The following is a 17,967-nucleotide window of genomic DNA, read 5'->3' as shown; positions in this document are numbered from 1 at the left end:
CATATAAGGCTATATCACTGCTGCAGTCTTTGAACGCAGACTGATGGTGAGGAAACAGCAAGGGGAATACGTGGTGATTAAACATATAAATGACGCCCCTTTCAGGTGCTGCTTGTGCAGTGGCTGGGTTTTGGGTGGCCCTAACGATACGCTGGGTCTCCTGGACACTGTTGAGGTGTCACCACATGTTGCTGATCTCCTGAAGAAATGGTTCACCCCAATGAGAAATAAGTCCAGAGAGCCAGGATCTGCAGTAAACCAGTGTGTTTCTTTATTGGAGGGATTCAGATGCAAAACAACTCAGGGGAGGCATAGGGCTGGCGTCTCCAGTATCCTCCCTGGCAGAAGAAGGGTTTGATGCTGAGGAAAGGCCTGAGCTAGCTGTCTCTCTCTCTCTCTCAGAAGGCTGGTAGCCTGGTGATCCAGGATCTGTAGCAGAGTATCCCCATCTTAGCATCTTCTTAGCATCTTCTTATGGTCACTGAAAGGTCTGGCAGATTCCCCTCTACTAAGCACTGTTCCTTAACTGCAGAACACTAGGGACTCTGACTGCTCACCTTACACTCACCTAAAGAATTATTAGGAACACCATACTAATACGGTGTTGGACCCCCTTTTGCCTTCAGAACTGCCTTAATTTTACGTGGCATTGATTTAACAAGGTGCTGATAGCATTCTTTAGAAATGTTGGCCCATATTGATAGGATAGCATCTTGCAGTTGATGGAGATTTGAGGGACGCACATCCAGGGCACGAAGCTCCCGTTCCACCACATCCCAAAGATGCTCTATTGGGTTGAGATCTGGTGACTGTGGGGGCCATTTTAGTACAGTGAACTCATGGTCATGTTCAAGAAACCAATTTGAAATGATTTGAGCTTTGTGACATGGTGCATTATCCTGCTGGAAGTAGCCATCAGAGGATGGGTACATGGTGGTCATGAAGGGATAGACATGGTCAGAAACAATGCCCAGGTAGCCCGTGGCATTTAAACGATGGCCAATTGGCACTAAGGGGCCTAAAGTGTGCCCAGAAAACATCCCCCACACCATTACACCACCACCACCAGCCTGCACAGTGGTAACAAGGCATGATGGATACATGTTCTCATTCTGTTTACGCCAAATTCGGACTCTACCATTTGAATGTCTCAACAGAAATCGAGACTCATCAGACCAGGCAACATTTTCCAGTCTTCAACAGTCCAATTTAGGTGAGCTCGTGCAAATTGTAGCCTCTTTTTCCTATTTGTAGTGGAGATGAATGGTACCCGGTGGGGTCTTCTGCTGTTGTAGCCCACCTTTCTTTCCCATTCTGACATTCAGTTTGGAGTTCAGGAGATTGTCTTGACCAGGACCACAACCCTACATGCATTGAAGCAACTGCCATGTGATTGGTTGACTAGATAATTTCATTAATGAGAAATAGAACAGGTGTTCCTAATAATTCTTTAGGTGAGTGTATATACAGTGTCTAGCTGAACTAGATCCTTCTAGTGGAAGAGGTGGAGTGGAGAAACACAACCCAAACAAATACAATTTTACAATTATGGTCTCTCACAGACTTACATTAGAGCTTCAATGATATTCAATGGCAATGATACAGCAGTTTTTCCAGACAAAAACAAATCTTAAGACATAATAACAAAGCTAAACCAGACATTCAAAAGGTCAGTCTGGGTTATTGGTAAACAAGTCTGACATTTTACCTTCAAAACATACTCTTCTTTAAACCCTATGGTAACTATGGAAACTTATTAGCTTCTCATTATTAGCTAGAAAGTACCAAAAGTCTCTCGGTGTTCATTAACCATGTCCACAGTGCTTTGCAAACACAGTGCAAATGAACAGGATATATATTATAGCAAACATATAATATGCAGTTACATAGTATTAAGAAGTATAAGTCAGTGCAAGTTAAAGGGGTATTCCAGTTATCATAAATCTAACTTATGTTTAAAACTAATTCCTCATCAATAATTACCTAATATAATGTCAATTTCACATATTTACCGTTCAGTAGTTATAAAAGTAGTTTTCTTCCTCTGCTACCCACTGTATTTCCTCATAAGTTACTATGGCATGTAGTTCTGAGCCTTTGTTAGGTCGAGCATGCTCAGTGTGTTGCTATCAATTCTCGAGTTCAATGTCTTGTGTGAGTGTGCTGGTGATTACTGAGTAGAGGGGGCGTGACTGGACTATTTATTAGGCAGCCAATCAGTAAACAGCAACACTCATGAAAAAGCACAAACTCACAGCAGGAAAGCTAGGTATGGTGGGGATTGTAGTTTTGTGAAGGAAGATCAGGCGCCATGATACTCTGTGTGTTGCAGGCTCGAAAAATGGATTGCAGAGCTAGACAAATGGATTGCAAGGTAAATTGAACCTCTGGTTATATGTGTAGGTATGGGTTCTGGTTGAGTCATAGCTTGCAGCCTTAGTGCAGTTTTTCAAAAAATGTAATTACTTTATTTAACCTTATAAAGTTAAATAAAGTAAGGAGTTGATGACTTTGCACAGGTGAAATAGGGGCAAATGTCCATAAATGACTAGACTTCAAAATACTGCTTGCTTCAGGGCACTACACTTGACACCACCACACCCCTAGTCACCCAGGGCACGAGGTTCTGGGGTCCCATTCCATTTACATGATAGGCCATCAATATAGGAAGAGTGGACAACCCCTTTAATAGAAATAAGTCTTTAATAAATTAAAACCAGCTGCTAAAATACTGCAGGATAGCTGTTACCTTCATTACGCGGCACGGTATCTCACTTCATGTGACACACTAATTCCCGCTCTGCACAGGCACTTGCAGGTTGCGGTATCTCTCTCCTTAAAACTCACTGCACACATTTTGCATAGTCTCTTGGCAGTTGCGATCTTTCCGACAAACATACTTTTGGCTTAGAACCTGTTCTCATCTCTGTTGGAAGCTCTTTTCAGGGCCTCCGTCGCAGATTCTGTCAAAAAGACTAAATAAAAAAATATTGCATACAGGACTTTTTTGTCTGGTAAAAAATAAGCTCCCAAAAAGAAACTTAATGGACTCCATTGTAGTCAGTGTAGTCGGTTCAGCTTCGTTCGTCTCAGTTATGTGCCGAATTTTGAACTTCCATTATTTTCATTGTTCTGCTCCTCTAACTGAGCAGAACAATAGAAATATCGCCGTGGTATGAAGTCACCATTACATGGCAGCAAGCTGGCTAGTCTTTGTGGTCCTGACCTGGCTCCTCCAAAATGTCACTTCTTAAGGGTGCAGGAGCTAGGAAGTGCAAGTTTGCTAGCCCTGCTCCAGGTTCACCCTCTTCACTGCACTGCCCTGCGATCCTGTCTATGCCCTGAGGTGGTTGTGACTAGTACTTCACACCTGTACTTGCTAGCTGACTAAAATGCAGGAGTATGCCTGGAAGTATCTACAAGCGCAGCTTATCCACCCCAGCACACACCTCTTCAGCCTGCAAACTACTGACAAGAGGTTTGCCCGCACCTCTATCATCTCACAGGCATGTATAATCACTATGGTGTCGTTTTGGATCTGGTCAGGGTACCAGGTAGGTTGATGTACTGCTCCAAATTAGTAGAAAATTATCTTAACGTGCACAGAGAAATCAAACTCTGACACACCCATTAGAGTCAAAGTAAAAATCTCTAGTTTAATTGCAAGTGTTCACACAGAATATACCCTCCCGGTGGGAGGTGACTAAATGTGGCGCATTTTTATTGGTTACTGGGAAGCAATAGCAAGCATTCAATGAGTTAATCTTACAGTTCTTTTTCATCAGGCTGACTTAAGAAATCAGCTAGGAGCGCAGCACCGTAGCCCCCTCTCACTGACATGTACATAGGGCTTTGTAATACGCTTCTTCCGCCCTCCCATCTTCAGGATAGTGGCAAAGCTGTGTGCACGCCCGGTGGTACATCCAGGAAGCAGGAGTTTTCTACTAAGCGGTGTCTGAGCAGTGTGACGCAAGTGTATAAAACAAGCAAGTATCCATACTGTTTCAATAGTCCATAACAGTCCCCCCTTGGAAACTTGATTGTTGGCTATCACTAAAGTCTAACAAATCCACTGGGCATACCCTTCGTATCCTCTTCACCTGCAGTGACGACAACTTATCTCTAATAGACGGCATCATAGCTTGGAGGGGGAACCATGTTGAATGGCTTTTCCTGGTGTTTCCTTTTGTTCTTCCTCGTGGCTTATTGTTCCAGGGTCGTCTTTTACTCTTTTACAATGTGAGACGTGGATCCAGGTGGGTCTCCCTTCGAGTTTCACGGATGTTGTGGTAGTCAACAGCACTTGGTAGGGTCCCTCATATCGAGGGTGCTTCTGACGTGTTTCTTGACTACCACCCACTCTCCAGGTTTGAGAGTGTGGCTTCCTTCTAGGGAGTCTGGATCTGGAATAGAAGAGAGAACTTGTGCATGTATGTTAGACAATTGTTTGCTCAATGCTATCACATATTCATAATGTATTTGTAGCTGCTGTGGAAAATACTGTCCAATTCTTGGTCCTGTTCCAAATAGGATCTCGTATGGGGTCAATTTGTGTGGGGGCCTTGGTGTGTGCCTAACTGAAAAGAGTGTTATAGGCAAGCACTGAACCCAATTAGGCCCTGTCTCCCTGGTCTTCTTTAGCATTTTTTATTTCAACACCCCGTTCAGCCTTTCAACCTTGCCGCTGCTTTGGGGTTGGTAAGGGGTGTGAAACGCTAGGTGTGACCCTACCATCTTCCAGACCTCTTGGGTTAGACTAGCAGTGAATGCTGGGCCCTGATCACTCTCAATGACCTCAGGTACCCCGAACCTACAAACAGTTTCCTGCATTAGCTTCTTAGCAGTGGTGCTTGCTGTCTGGTTTTGGACGGGGTAGGCTTCTGGCCACCCAGAGAACAAGTCTATCACTACTAGCACATATTGAAACCCTTGGCACATTGGCATCTGGAAGTGGTTGATTTGGATCCTTTGGAATGGGTACAGGGCTCTGGAAAGGCACTTGGTAGGCGTGGGTTCAGTCCTGCCTAGGTTGCACTCAGCACAAATGAGGCAAGACTGGGTATTTCTTACCAGGACTGGGGTGATTCCTAGGGCCACCCATATTTTGTCAATTAGTTCTTTCATGATCACTGGACTTGATGAAGCTTTGAGTCCCAGACAAGCACACTCTGGACTGCTGCGGACTGCTCTCCCCTTTTGTGATCGAGTCAGACAACCGGGCTGCATTCCGATACAGGCAAATAGGAGAACTCTCTATGTCTCAGTCAGTGATACTTGCCAACAGAGTCTTCACAGTTTTCAAACACAGTACATTAAGACTTTAAAACACATGGGGTTCTTACTTTCATGCCCTCAAGGACACCCCAAGCTGACATGGCACGCTTCCCTCAGACAGGCACGGATGGACTACACCAAAGGACACATGGAGGTAAGGTAACTCCTACCTCCTATCACGGGCTGCAGTCCCGGTGTCCGTTAGTGAGTTCATCCTCGTCTGGTCAACGGGGGTACTGGATCAGGGGGTCATGTCTTTCGAGACCCACGTTGGGAGCCAACTGTATTGGATCTGGTCAGGGTGCCAGGTAGGTTGATGTACTGCTCCAAATTAGTAGAAAATGATCTTAACGTGCACAGAGAAATCAAACTCTGATACACCCATTGGAGTCAAAGTAAAATGTCCAGTTTAATTGCGAGTGTTCGCACAGAATATACCCTCCCGGTGGGAGTTGGCTATATGTGGTGCATTTTTATTGGTTACTGGGAAGCAATAGCAAGCATTCAATGGGTTAATCTTACACTTCTTTTTCATCGGGCTGACTTAAGAAATCAGCTAGGAGCGCAGCTCCGCAGCCCCTCTCACTGATATGTACATAGGGCTTTGGAATGCGCTCCTTCCCCCCTCCCATCTTCAAGATAGTGGGAAAGCTGTGTGCACGCCTGGTGGTACATCCAGGAAGCAGGAGTTTTCTACTAAGCGGTGTCTGAGCAGTGTGACGCAAGTGTACAAAACAAGCAAGTATCCATACTGTTTCAATAGTCCATAACAGCGTGAGGACCTGTATAATTAGATCAGGTGATCAAAAAAGTTCTTGTGCACTTAGGCTACATGCACATGACAGTGAAAAAAAAATGTCAGTTAAAAACAGATAAACTGTCAGACATTTTTTCACTGATGCTTTTCTGAGAAAAGTGATTTGTATGGGGGCTGTCCGTCTGGGAAAAGGACAGGATAGAGCATGTTCTATTGTTTTATGTCTGACAGGTTCATATTCACTTAGGCTGGTCTCAGTTATATGCGCATGGAAACAGTAGCATCTAGGGATGAGTGAACTACTGTTTTCAAGTTTGGCGTGCAAGGTTCAGGTTTAGGTAATCTAAGAATTCCGTTATGGATTACGCTACCATGGACCATAAGTTATGGTCCATGGTAGCGGAATCCATAACGGAATTCTTAGATAACGTGAACCTTGTACGCTGAACTGGAAAACAGGTTCGCTCAACACTAGTTGCATCTTTGCAGAGAAAAGTCGCATGTCTCCAGAAAAGTGTGACTTTTAATGCAAAAAGTCGCAGTTCGCCACTAAAAACAGATGAAGAAGAGTACATCAGCCTTGTGGTAGAGAAAAAATTTGACGGTTTTTGAGACAAATTCAAGCGCAAAAAAGGATAGTTACAAAGATAGGTCAGAAAAAAGTCACAAAAGTTTGAAAACTTCTGAATTAGTCTGAAAAATCAAAATAGTCAAACGAGGCAGAAAAGCCTCCAAAACAGGCTAAATTTCAGTAGTAAATGCGACGAAAACAATAAAACTGTCTAAAACAACATTTTTTTTTACTAAAAACAGGCTCAAACATGGTAAATGTGCCCCACTGAGTTAGGGCTCATGCACATTAAAAATAGGGGATCATTTACTAACCAGAAATACGCCTATAGTATTTCTTGCGCAGACTGCGTCACGAAGTTCCTTGTGCAATCTGCAACATTTCCCCGCTCACGCCAGGGACAAAAAAGTGGGCATGGAGTGGGCGAGGAAGGGATCAAGCCGGCAAACCCGTCCCATTTACAATTTTCTACGCCTGGTTTAGGCTTAGAAAATGGTCCAAATGAAAGTCAGCTGTCTCACATTTAGAAGCCGCCGTGGAGCTGCCGAAGTTACGTAGAGGCCAGTACCTCTACATAACTCTGGTGGATCCACCACCAGTGCTGATCTTAACAAATGACCCCCATAATTGTTTTCCCTATATCTGTACGTTTTTTTTTTGCAGACTGTATTTGGAACTATTCACTTCAAAGAGTCCGTATAAAAAAACGGAAATTACTCCATGTGCATTTCATGTCCGTAAGTCCGCATGGCCGTTCCACAAAAAAAAAAAAGACATATCCTATTCTTGTCCGTTTTACAGACAAGGATAGAACTGTTCTATAGAGACCAGGATGTTCCGTTCCGCAAAATACGGAACGCACACTGCCGGTATCCGTGTTGTTCGGATCCGCAATTTGCAGACTGCAAAACAGCCAACGATCGTGTGAATGAGACTTTACCTGATGCAATTAAATGTGGGAGATATAATGGCATGCAATTAAAGCACAGGGGCCACACGCACAGGGCCGGTTCTAGGTGAAATAGGGCCCCGGGGTGAAAAACAATAAGGCCCCCCCCCCCACATGACACTTGCTGACTTTAACGTCCCCCCCATCACTACAGAAATACAGGGCCCCATACCTCTTACATCCAGTGACGTCTCCTTTGATGTAGATGTTCTCTGTCCTCGTCTTCTCCCTTCAGACCAGACCACCATTTTGTCGCCATTTTCCGTCTCTGCAGTTGGACAACAAAAAAAAAATCTTAGTTTACTACTTTTCCATCATCCTCCCATCTTCTGGACAAATCACCCTACTACCCCCAATACTGTGCTACTGTGCTCCCCAATACTATACTGCAGAAACAGATAATACTAGTACCACACAGAGCCCCCCATATAAAATACCCCTTCTTTTTGGCCTCTGTAGAAGCACCCATAGTGCCCCATAATAATGTGCCAGTATCAAGTGCCTTTCTCCCCCCCTCATGTGCCAGTAACAAGTGCCTCTCCGTGCCCCCATGTGCCAGTAACAAGTGCCTCTCCACGCCCCCTATGTGCCAGTAACAAGTGTCAAGGGGGCAATTAGCCTTCCTGCTACCTGAGGTAAAAATTGAAACGGCACCCAATTCCAAACCCTGCTTATATCCCCCCCCCTTATTATTTATGTAGCATACAACGCCTATAGACTTCTATAGGACCCCACTGGTATTTTAGTTTTTTATAGAATTCATGTCAGATGAGCTGTTTTCAAACCGGCTGTCGCAATGCAATGCTGAAGTGATATTTGTTTACACAAGAGCTGACACTTCACATGACGCCTGTATGGCGAGCCAGCACCTGCGTGACTAGTAGTTTTCACCATTTCGGTAAACCACTTATCTGGGAAGTAAGTTTACTTTGGACTCATAAGTCACATAAGTCATTCTCACAGGGCACTTGGTCGAAATGTCAAATGACCGCATGTTTGTTGTAAGGCTTCAAAGATTTCACTACTAATTAGAAAGAACATAACACGACACATTGCTCCAAAGCAGTCATCTCGGTACCGTTTAAAGGGGGCTTCCCGCCAAATAAAACATATGTGAAATTGCTCAGAATGCTGTGAAAATTGAAAAAAAGAAAAACATGCTCACCTGACAGATCCCCACTGCTCCTGTACTGATGCTGCCAAGTCCCTCATCGGACTGGAGAGCGACAGGGCGCTGGGCAGAAATGGCAGCAACGCTGAGGGGAGTACAGTTTTCTTGTTTTTTTTTCCACCACAGAATTCTGAGCATATTGTTTTGACTGGAAACCCCCTTTAATTTTTTTATAAATGGTCACTAAAGTAAAAATGTAAACAGATGACTATTCTATATTAGCAGCATACATAACAACAGTCCCAAATTTTGGGACCAGACAAAAAAAGCTGTGAACTCTACGCAGATTTCCTTTAAAAAGGTTGCCCCATAAGCATCTTATCACGAGAATGGGGCCAGTGCTCCCCATTTGAATGGAGACACATGTGTATGTCCTTCACTTCATTCAACTATATGGGACTGCCGGAGATAGCAGAGTACAGGGGAGTAGCTAAAGGCTCATGTGCCCTAGTACAAGAGTTCAGCTTGGGCCCCCTTCCCTCAGTGCTTTGTGGTCAGGGGCACGGGAGGCAAAAATTGTAAAATTTTAATGGCCGCCCCCCCCCCCCCCCCTGCCAAATTCTAGACCTAACCCCTTTACTCCAGCCAGAGGTGTAACTTGAATTCTGGGCCCCAGAGCAAAACCTATAACAGAGCCCTCCCAGCATGCACTTCCTATAATACCGTGTCTTCTTATAAGGCACAAGGGTCTTTGGGCCCCCTCAGGCTCCTGGGCCCGAAAGCGACTGCTACCTCTGCACCCTATGACACAGTGAGAGGTTTTGTCTGGGAAAACAGGTATTTTCCTCCCAGCATGTGCTGCTGGGCTGATTTCCAGCCAGGTGAGGTCAAATACCGGACAGGATTTTAGTACCAGTCCGGGTTTTGGCAGTACCTGTCTGTCCTTAAATAGGCAGATGGGCTCAGAAGCCAGGTCTCTGTGTTGGGATCTGGGAGCCTTGTGGCTGGATGAAGGTTTGCTACCTGTTTGGCGTGAAAACAGGTTGGTGCAGCTATCAGCAAGGACTCTTTGAGGCAGAATTGCCGCATGGTGTGAATTACCACCAACACTGCAAGGTGACTTTTTGTTTGAACATGACTGCTTGTTTTGTCACTTGCCTAAAGTGTGAATAAAACACAGAACTGTTTGATCCAAAGAACTTGTTGTTGCCTCTGTACTGCGTCCGCTAATCCTGTCTACCAGAGTGAGTCCCCACAATTGGTGGAGGATGCAGGCAAAAGCAGTGAGGCTGGCGTGAACGCCGATATTTTTGGTTTCTGCATTTTTCAGGCACGGTTGTATTTCGTACATTAGGCCAGCTGTATTACAACCAGTGCCCCACGACAAAATGGAGGCTGTTGTGAAGGCCCTCATGGAGGCTAATCTGCAGCAGCGAGAGACAAACCTGCAGCAACGCGAGGCTAATAAGCAGCAGGAGACTAACCAGTTGCTGCTACAACACATGATGGCTTTGCAGATGCCCGGAAAGCAGTCCGTGACGCGATTCCTAAGATGAGCCCCGCAGACGACATCGAAACCTACCTGGCGATGTAAGAGAAAGTGGCCATCAGGGAAAAGCTACCCCTTGACCAGTGGGCTGAGGTCGTCGCCCCATTCCTTGCATCCGATTCCCAGTGGGTGTATTTCAACTTGCCGGACGATCAAGCGACCGTCTACCAAAAAGTAAAGGGTGAGATTTTGGCAAGACTGGGGGTGAATGTAATGGGGGTGGGCTCAGCAGGTACATCGGTGGGGGTTTAAGCCAGCTGAGCCTGTGAGGACCTAGTATTATGACTTACTCCACCTCTTGCAAAAGTGGCTACAACCTGATGTGCTGAGGTCCCCTGGCTATGCTGGATAGACTATTAGCCGATATGTTCTGGAGGGCTTTGCCATACCCTCTCCAGCACTGGATCGGTCAGGTGTCTCCTGGCAATGCCCTTGAGATGGTGGACCTGGTGGAACGCTATTAAGCTACCAGGAATCTAAAGTAGGGTTCTGTCGGGAGGGGGGTCGGCAAAACCCAGAAATCTCCACCCCAGGCCCAGAGATTTGAGCTGATAAAACCCACCCGGAATGTACTCACGGCGGACCTGGCTCCTATAGTCTGCTGGCGGAGTCAGGAGCCTGGCCATGTAAGGGCTGACTGTCCCCATCGGGTTGAGTATGGACACTAACTATGGCTACCGTCAGTCGCTATATGCCAGGAGGCTGTGTGCAACAGGTACCCCAGAGTCTCTAGATCACTTGTGCCAGGTGGAAGTGGGAGACACTCCGGCAGAGGCTCTGCTGGACTCAGGGAGTCTGGTGACCCTAGTAAGGGCTACCCTGGTGCGGTTCACTAAGTATACTGGCTGGAAAGTCAGGCTGATGTGCATCCACGGAGACTTAAAAGACTACCCCACCGCGCTGGTGTCTCTAACCACGGTGGCCGGTAGAAGGACCCACGAGGTGGCTGTCGCCACAAATCTACATTATGAACTCATAATAGGGAGAGACTTCCCGGCACTGTGGCCTGCTACGAGAGTGACTGATACCCATGAGACAGGGGTAACCCTAGCAGAGTGGTCCGGCTCAGGGGGGAGACCAGAACCCTGGGAACCTGAGACCGAAGGGCCAGCGGTAGGGGTGACCGCCACTTTGGTGGAAGAGGGGGGACAACCCCACTAAGTGTGATGGTGGGAGATGTGGAGGACTTGCCGCCGGGTCCTGAATTGGCAGACCTCAATGTCTCCGTGGATAATTTACTGCCCAACGTCGGGACCCAACCCTATCCCGCGCCTGGGAAAATGTTTTAATAGTAGATGGTGAACCACAACAACCTGGGGTAGAGTCAGTGTTTCCCCGTTTTGTGGTTCATCAAGATATGTTGTATCGGGTAAACCAACTACGGGGTGAGCCTATTGAACAGTTGGTGGTCCCCAAGGCTTATCGCAAGCTTGTGTTAGATCTAGCCCACCAACACGTTTTCGGGGGTCACCTGGGGCTGCAGAAAACTGAGGATCGTATTCTACAGCGGTTTTTCCGGCCCAGCATATTCAAAGAAGTGGAAGAGTTTTGTAAGTCTTGCCCGACCTGCCAGATAACTAGTCCCCAGTCACATTTCCATAGTCCCCTAGTACCTCTCCCAATTATCGAAGTACCGTTTGACTGAATAGCTATGGACCTCATAGGCCCAGTAACGAAGTCCGCCAGAGAGCATCAACACATCTTAGTCATTCTAGACCACGCCACTCGGTACCCGGAGCCGGTGCCACTGCGACATACCTCGGCCAAACTCATAGCTAAGGAGTTAATGGAGATGTTTTCCCGAGTGGGACTACCTAAAGAGGTTCTGACCGACCAAGGGACCCCTTTTATGTCCAAGGTGGTGAGGGAACTCTGTAAGTTGCTGCACATAAAACAACTACGGACGTCCATTTACCATCCGCAAACGGACAGTCTGGTAGAAAGGTTTAACCAAACAATAAAAATATGTTGAAAAGGGTGGTGGCTAAAGATGGGAAGGACTGGGACCTCCTTCTGCCCTATCTCATGTTTGCAGTGCGAGAGGTACCCCAGGCCTCTACTGGGTTCTCGCCCTTAGAACTGCTATATGGCAGACACCCTCGCGGTCTCTTGGACGTGGCCAAAGAGGCGTGGGAACAACAACCCACTCCACATAAAAGTGTCATTGAGTAGATTACCCAGATGCAAGATCGTATAGAGACAGTGTTGCCTCTTGTTAGGGAGCATATGGAGGCAGCTGAGCGAGCCCAGAGTCGGGTCTATAATTGGCAGGCTCGGGTCCAGATCTTTAACCCGGGTGATCGGGTTTTGGTTCTGGTGCCGACAGTGGACAGTAAGTTCCTGGCTAGGTGGCAGGGGCCCTATGAGGTACTCGAGAAAATTAGAGATGTAAACTACAAGGTACACCAGCCAGGGCGGCGAAAGCCGGAGCAGGTTTAGGCTACATGCACAGGACCGTATGTGTTTTGCGGCCCGTATTTTTTGCGGGGCTACGGAACGGACATACTGATGCGGACAGCACACGGTGTGCTGTCTGCATTTTTTGCAGACCCATTGAAATGAATGGGTCTGCATCCGATCCACACAAAAAAAACGGAACGGACACGGACACAAACAACGTTCGCGTGCATGTAGCATTACCATGTGAATTTACTTAAACCGTGGAAAGATAGTGAAACCTGTACAGAAGACAGCCCGCAGCCGGGTTTTCTAAGAGAAGAGGTACCGGCCCCTCTGTCTGATGCAAGAGAGGCAGCTGCCACAGTAAAAATTGCTGAACGCCTCTCCTGTGTTCTCGGAACTCCCTAGACGCACTTCCAAATTCCAGCATGACATTGTCACTGAGCCTCAGGCAAAAGTCTGATTAAAACCATATCGGGTGCCCAAGGCTTGGTGACAAGCCATATCGGAGGAGGTACAGCTAATGATGCAGCTAGACGTCATTGAGTAGTCAATAAGTAAGTGGGCCAGTCCTACAGTACCGACTGGGAAAGTCACCTACTCAAAGTGCAGGCTGTAGTGGACTCCCTTCGGAAAGCTGGCCTAACCGCTAACCTAAAAAAATGTGCGATAGGGTTAGAAGAGACTAAGTACCTGGGGTATGTCATTGGGAGAGGAGTCATTAAACCCCAAGTGAACAAAATCGAGGCAATACAGAATTGGCCCCCGACCTGTCACCACTAGGCAAATAAAGTCATTCCTAGGAATGGTGGGCTATTACATGAGGTTTGTTCCCCACTTTGCTACTCTAGCCGCGCCCTTGACAGGACTCTTGAAGGGACACAAGTCAATGATGGTTTGCTGGGATGATCGGGCAGAAGAGGCTTTCTTCGCTTTGAAGTCGGGCCTGTGCAGGTCCCCGGTTTTGGTGACGCCCGACTTCAAAAGGGAGTTTATAGTACAGACCGATGCCTCCGAAGTAGGCCTCGGTGCTGTACTGTCTCAGGAAGTCAACGGGGAGGAGCATCCCGTTGTCTTCCTCAGCTCCCCCCAGCCGAGACCCAGTATAGTATAGTTGAGAGAGAGTGCCTGGCTACCAAGTGGGCACTAAAATCTCTCCGCTATTATTTATTGGGGAGAAAATTCCGCCTGGTGACTGACCACTCCCCTCTCAAGTGGATGAGCCAGGCCAAGGACAGAAATGCCCGGGTCACCCGATGGTTTCTCTCCCTACAAAGCTTTACATTTTCGGTGGAACACAGGGCAGGCTGGTTACAGGGAAACGTGCATGCCCTGTCCTGGGTACACTGTCTCGTGTTTGTTCACCGCCTCAGGGTTGAACAAAGGGGGGGGGGGGGGGAGTATGTGACACAGTGAGAGGTTTTGTCTGGGAAAACAGGTATTTTCCACCCAGCATGTGCTGGTGGGCTGATTTCCAGCCAGGTGAGGTCAAATACCGGACAGGATTTTAGTGCCGTCCGGGTTTTGGCAGCACCTGGCTGTCCTTAAATAGGCAGCTGGGCTCAGAAGCCAGGTCTCTGTGTTGGGATCTGGGAGCCTTGTGGCTGTATGAAGGCTTGCTACCTGTTTGGCGTGAAAACATGTTGGTACTGCTATCAGCAAAGACTCTTTGAGGCAGAATTGCAGAATGGTGTGAATTACCACCAACACCGCAAGGTGACTTTTTGTTTGATAATGACTGCTTGTTTTGTCACTTGCCTAAAGTGTGAATAAAACACTGAACTGTTTGATCCAAAGAACTTGTTGTTGCCTCTATACTGCGTCCGCTAATCCTGTCTACCAGAGCGAGTCCCCACAACCCCCTATAGCTACACCCCTGGATGAGTACAAGCGCTTGAATTTCCTTGGTATTTTCATAAAGCTGAATGGAGCGGCAGCACCTATGCGTGACCGGGACTCCATGCAAATAGGGTAACATGAACCCCTGTTCTCATGATCGACAGGGGCCCCACTGGTCAGACCACCGCCCATCAGACACTTATCCCTAATCCACATAAGTTGTCGTAACAGGACAACCCATTTTAAAGTGGTTTTCTGGTCAGAATGGGACAGAGTTTAAATGGCACAAGACCTGTAGAAGGCATGACGATTTCTACCACAATAGTGCCTAACAGATTTGTGTGTCATGTTCTTCAGTCCATGTTAGGGCAAATGGCAAGTGGTGTATACAGTGGATATGGTCAGAGTCGGCGTTAGGTTGGATGGTGTACTGTGCAGTATTATCTATTGAAGACATCTTATGGTGTAACACACTGTGCCAAAAAATATAGTCATACTGTAACCATATATAGGGGGCCATTTACTAACAGATATAATTTTCCCCCGCTCACGCCAGGTCTAAAAAAAGGGGGGGGGGGGGGGGCAAGCCGGTAGGCCCGTCTCATTTATCATGTTCTACGCCTGTTTTAGGCGTAGAAAATGGTCTAAATGTACGCCAGCAAGGGAGCTGGTGAAGATTTAGACAGGCAGGTGGAAACGCCGAGGTTATGTAGAGGTCTGTGCCTCTACATAAATTCAGCGCATCCACCGCCAGCTAAAGAGGTATTAATACTCAATAAATGACCCCTATAGTGTCCAAATAATACAGTCATACAGTATACAAATAATCATAACATTTAGTGTTCAAATAATACAGTCATACAGTATACAAATAACCATACCATATAGTACGCTAATAATACAGTCATACAGTATACAAATAACCATACCATATAGTACGCTAATAATACAGTCATACAGTATACAAATAACCATACCATATAGTACGCTAATAATACAGTCATACAGTAATACAAATAACCATACCATATAGTACCCTAATAATACAGTCAGACAGTATACAAATAACCATGCCATATAGTGCCCAAGTAATACAGAAATACAGCATAAAATAACCATATCATGTAGTGTCCTAATAATACAGTATACAAATAAAAATACCAAGAAGTGCACTAATAATACAGTCATATAGTATACAAATAACTATACCATATAGTGCTCATATAACATAATCAGTTGCCTAAATAGCACTGCCCAATCAATAAACTAAGAAATGTAGCTGTCAGTACTTCTGTCTTTTTATAACTAAGACCCCCTCCCGCCAATCAGCTGTTTGAAGAGGTTGCGGTGCTCACCTCTCCCTAGGTCAGTGACGTGGCACCGCTCAGTCCCGTTCCAGTGACTATGCCTGAGCTGCAATACCAAGCACAGCCACTATACAATGTATGGCACTGTCTTTGGTATTCTGTGAGGAGGCTACAGAGCTCGCCGGAACGCCGCAGCCTCTTTAAAAAGCTGATCGACAGGGGTGCCGGGAGTCGGACCCCCATCATTCCATATTGTTGACCTATCGTGAGGCTAGGACATCAATATCAAAATGGAGGACAACCCCTTTAACTCCAGAGCTGTCCTTGATGCCTAGATAAATTCACAGTGCTCATTCCTTGGTGGCTGGGGTTATCCTTAATTCTGTGCACATTCCTTAGTGGTCAGTGGTATATTCAGTATAAAAATCAGTGACTGCATGATTCCTGAGCCTGATACAACTCATATATCCATCACAAAGGATGCCGTCGTCTTACTGGTACATGTATGTGTGTCGATGCATGTTTTATGTAACTACTTCTCCTTATGTGTATCAGGGAGCATAGAAATGTCTAGGAGCCTATACCGCAAATATTTTAAAAACCCTAAAACGTTTTTTTCCTGCCTGTGGGCACCAGACCTTGCAAAACATTAAGGGTTAATTCACCTGTAGTGCAGAAAGGGCAGGCATGTGATGTTGGCTGGACACTTCATAGAAGAAGGTATTTCAAAATCTGAGGGTCCTTGAGATAATGCTAGTGCCGTGTGTATACCAGAGGATAATGGGGGTAATGTCAAGCCAAAGCAGATGTAGCAGAGGGGCGACATCTAGCGATGGATGCTGATTGAATATAACTCAGAATTGTTTTTTGCTAAGTGTTAAAGGGGTTCTCCAGGAATGAAGTGGCAGGGTATGTGCTTGTCTGCCGATCCATCTAAACTGGAAAAAGGGCGCAGGTCCTTGTTCTAATCATCTGTAGGGGTCCCATTGTTGGGACCATCAGTGATTGTATATTAATAATAAATGTCTACTGTGCCAAAACCAAAGGGAATTAGGTAGATTTATAAAAATAAATAGATGATAGATAGATAGATATGAGATAAAAAGATAGATAGATAGATAGATAGATAGATAGATAGATAGATAGATAGGAGTTACACAGACAGACTAAAGATAGTGTCATAGGAACACTATAGGGGGAGACCATAGAGATATAATTGAGTAGATTTTAGGGAATTTAATGAGGGAAAGCTTTGAGGGAGCGAGGGGCTGGTCACACTGTGTCTAATAGAGCTGCTGCTGTATATGAACAGACTGAGACAGCTTTTTTTCAAAACCTCAAGCTTCTACACTTCATACGCGTATTACCAGCACAACACCCCAACAGAAATCTGCTGCAAACCATTTCAGTGTATTATATCCATGGTTTTGATGGCGTTGCATTATAGCAAGAGCATTTTACAGCAACAATGCCATTTATACCCCGTGTTATTGAACACAGAGCTCAGAGACATTTTACCGCAAACATTTGCATTGTTATATCTCTGTTAGGCCTCATGCACACGACAGTTGTTTTTCTCGGCCTCCGTTCTGTTTTTTTTTTGCGGATAGGGTGGGGACCCATTCATTTCAATGGGTCAGCAAAAAAATGCTGATAGTCCATCCGTTTCTGTTCTGCGTCCGTTGTCCGTGTTTCCCTTCAGCCCAAAAAATTGTGCATGTCCTACTTTTTTTACATTTGCGGACAAGGATAGGCATTTATTACAAGGGATCTGTGGAAAAAAACTGATCCTCCAAAAAAAAAACAGATGCCGCATCCGTTTTTTTTTGCAGACGCAAAAAGCAACTGTCGTGTGCATGAGGCCTTAGGGTACTTTCACACTTGCGTTGTTTGATTCCTGCAGGCAGTTCTGTATGCAAACAATACCAGATCCGTTTTTCCAGTGTCATCAGCCAAAACGGATCCGGTATTAATTTTTTTCACATTTTTAAAGGTCTGCACATGCGCAGGCCGGGATACCGGATCAGTCAATGCGGCAATTTGAATGCACTAATACACTCCTATGGAAAAAAAATTCAGGCAATTCAGATCCGGCATTCAGGCAAGTGTTCAGTTTTTTGGGCTGGAGATAAAAACATAGCATGCTGCGGTATTATCTCCGTCCTGAAGAGTCAAAAAGACTGAACTGAAGACATCCTGATGCATCCTGA

Source organism: Bufo gargarizans, chromosome 2 (assembly GCF_014858855.1).
Source record: "Bufo gargarizans isolate SCDJY-AF-19 chromosome 2, ASM1485885v1, whole genome shotgun sequence".
Lineage (NCBI taxonomy): Eukaryota > Metazoa > Chordata > Amphibia > Anura > Bufonidae > Bufo > Bufo gargarizans.
Note: the sequence above shows the minus strand (reverse complement) of the source record.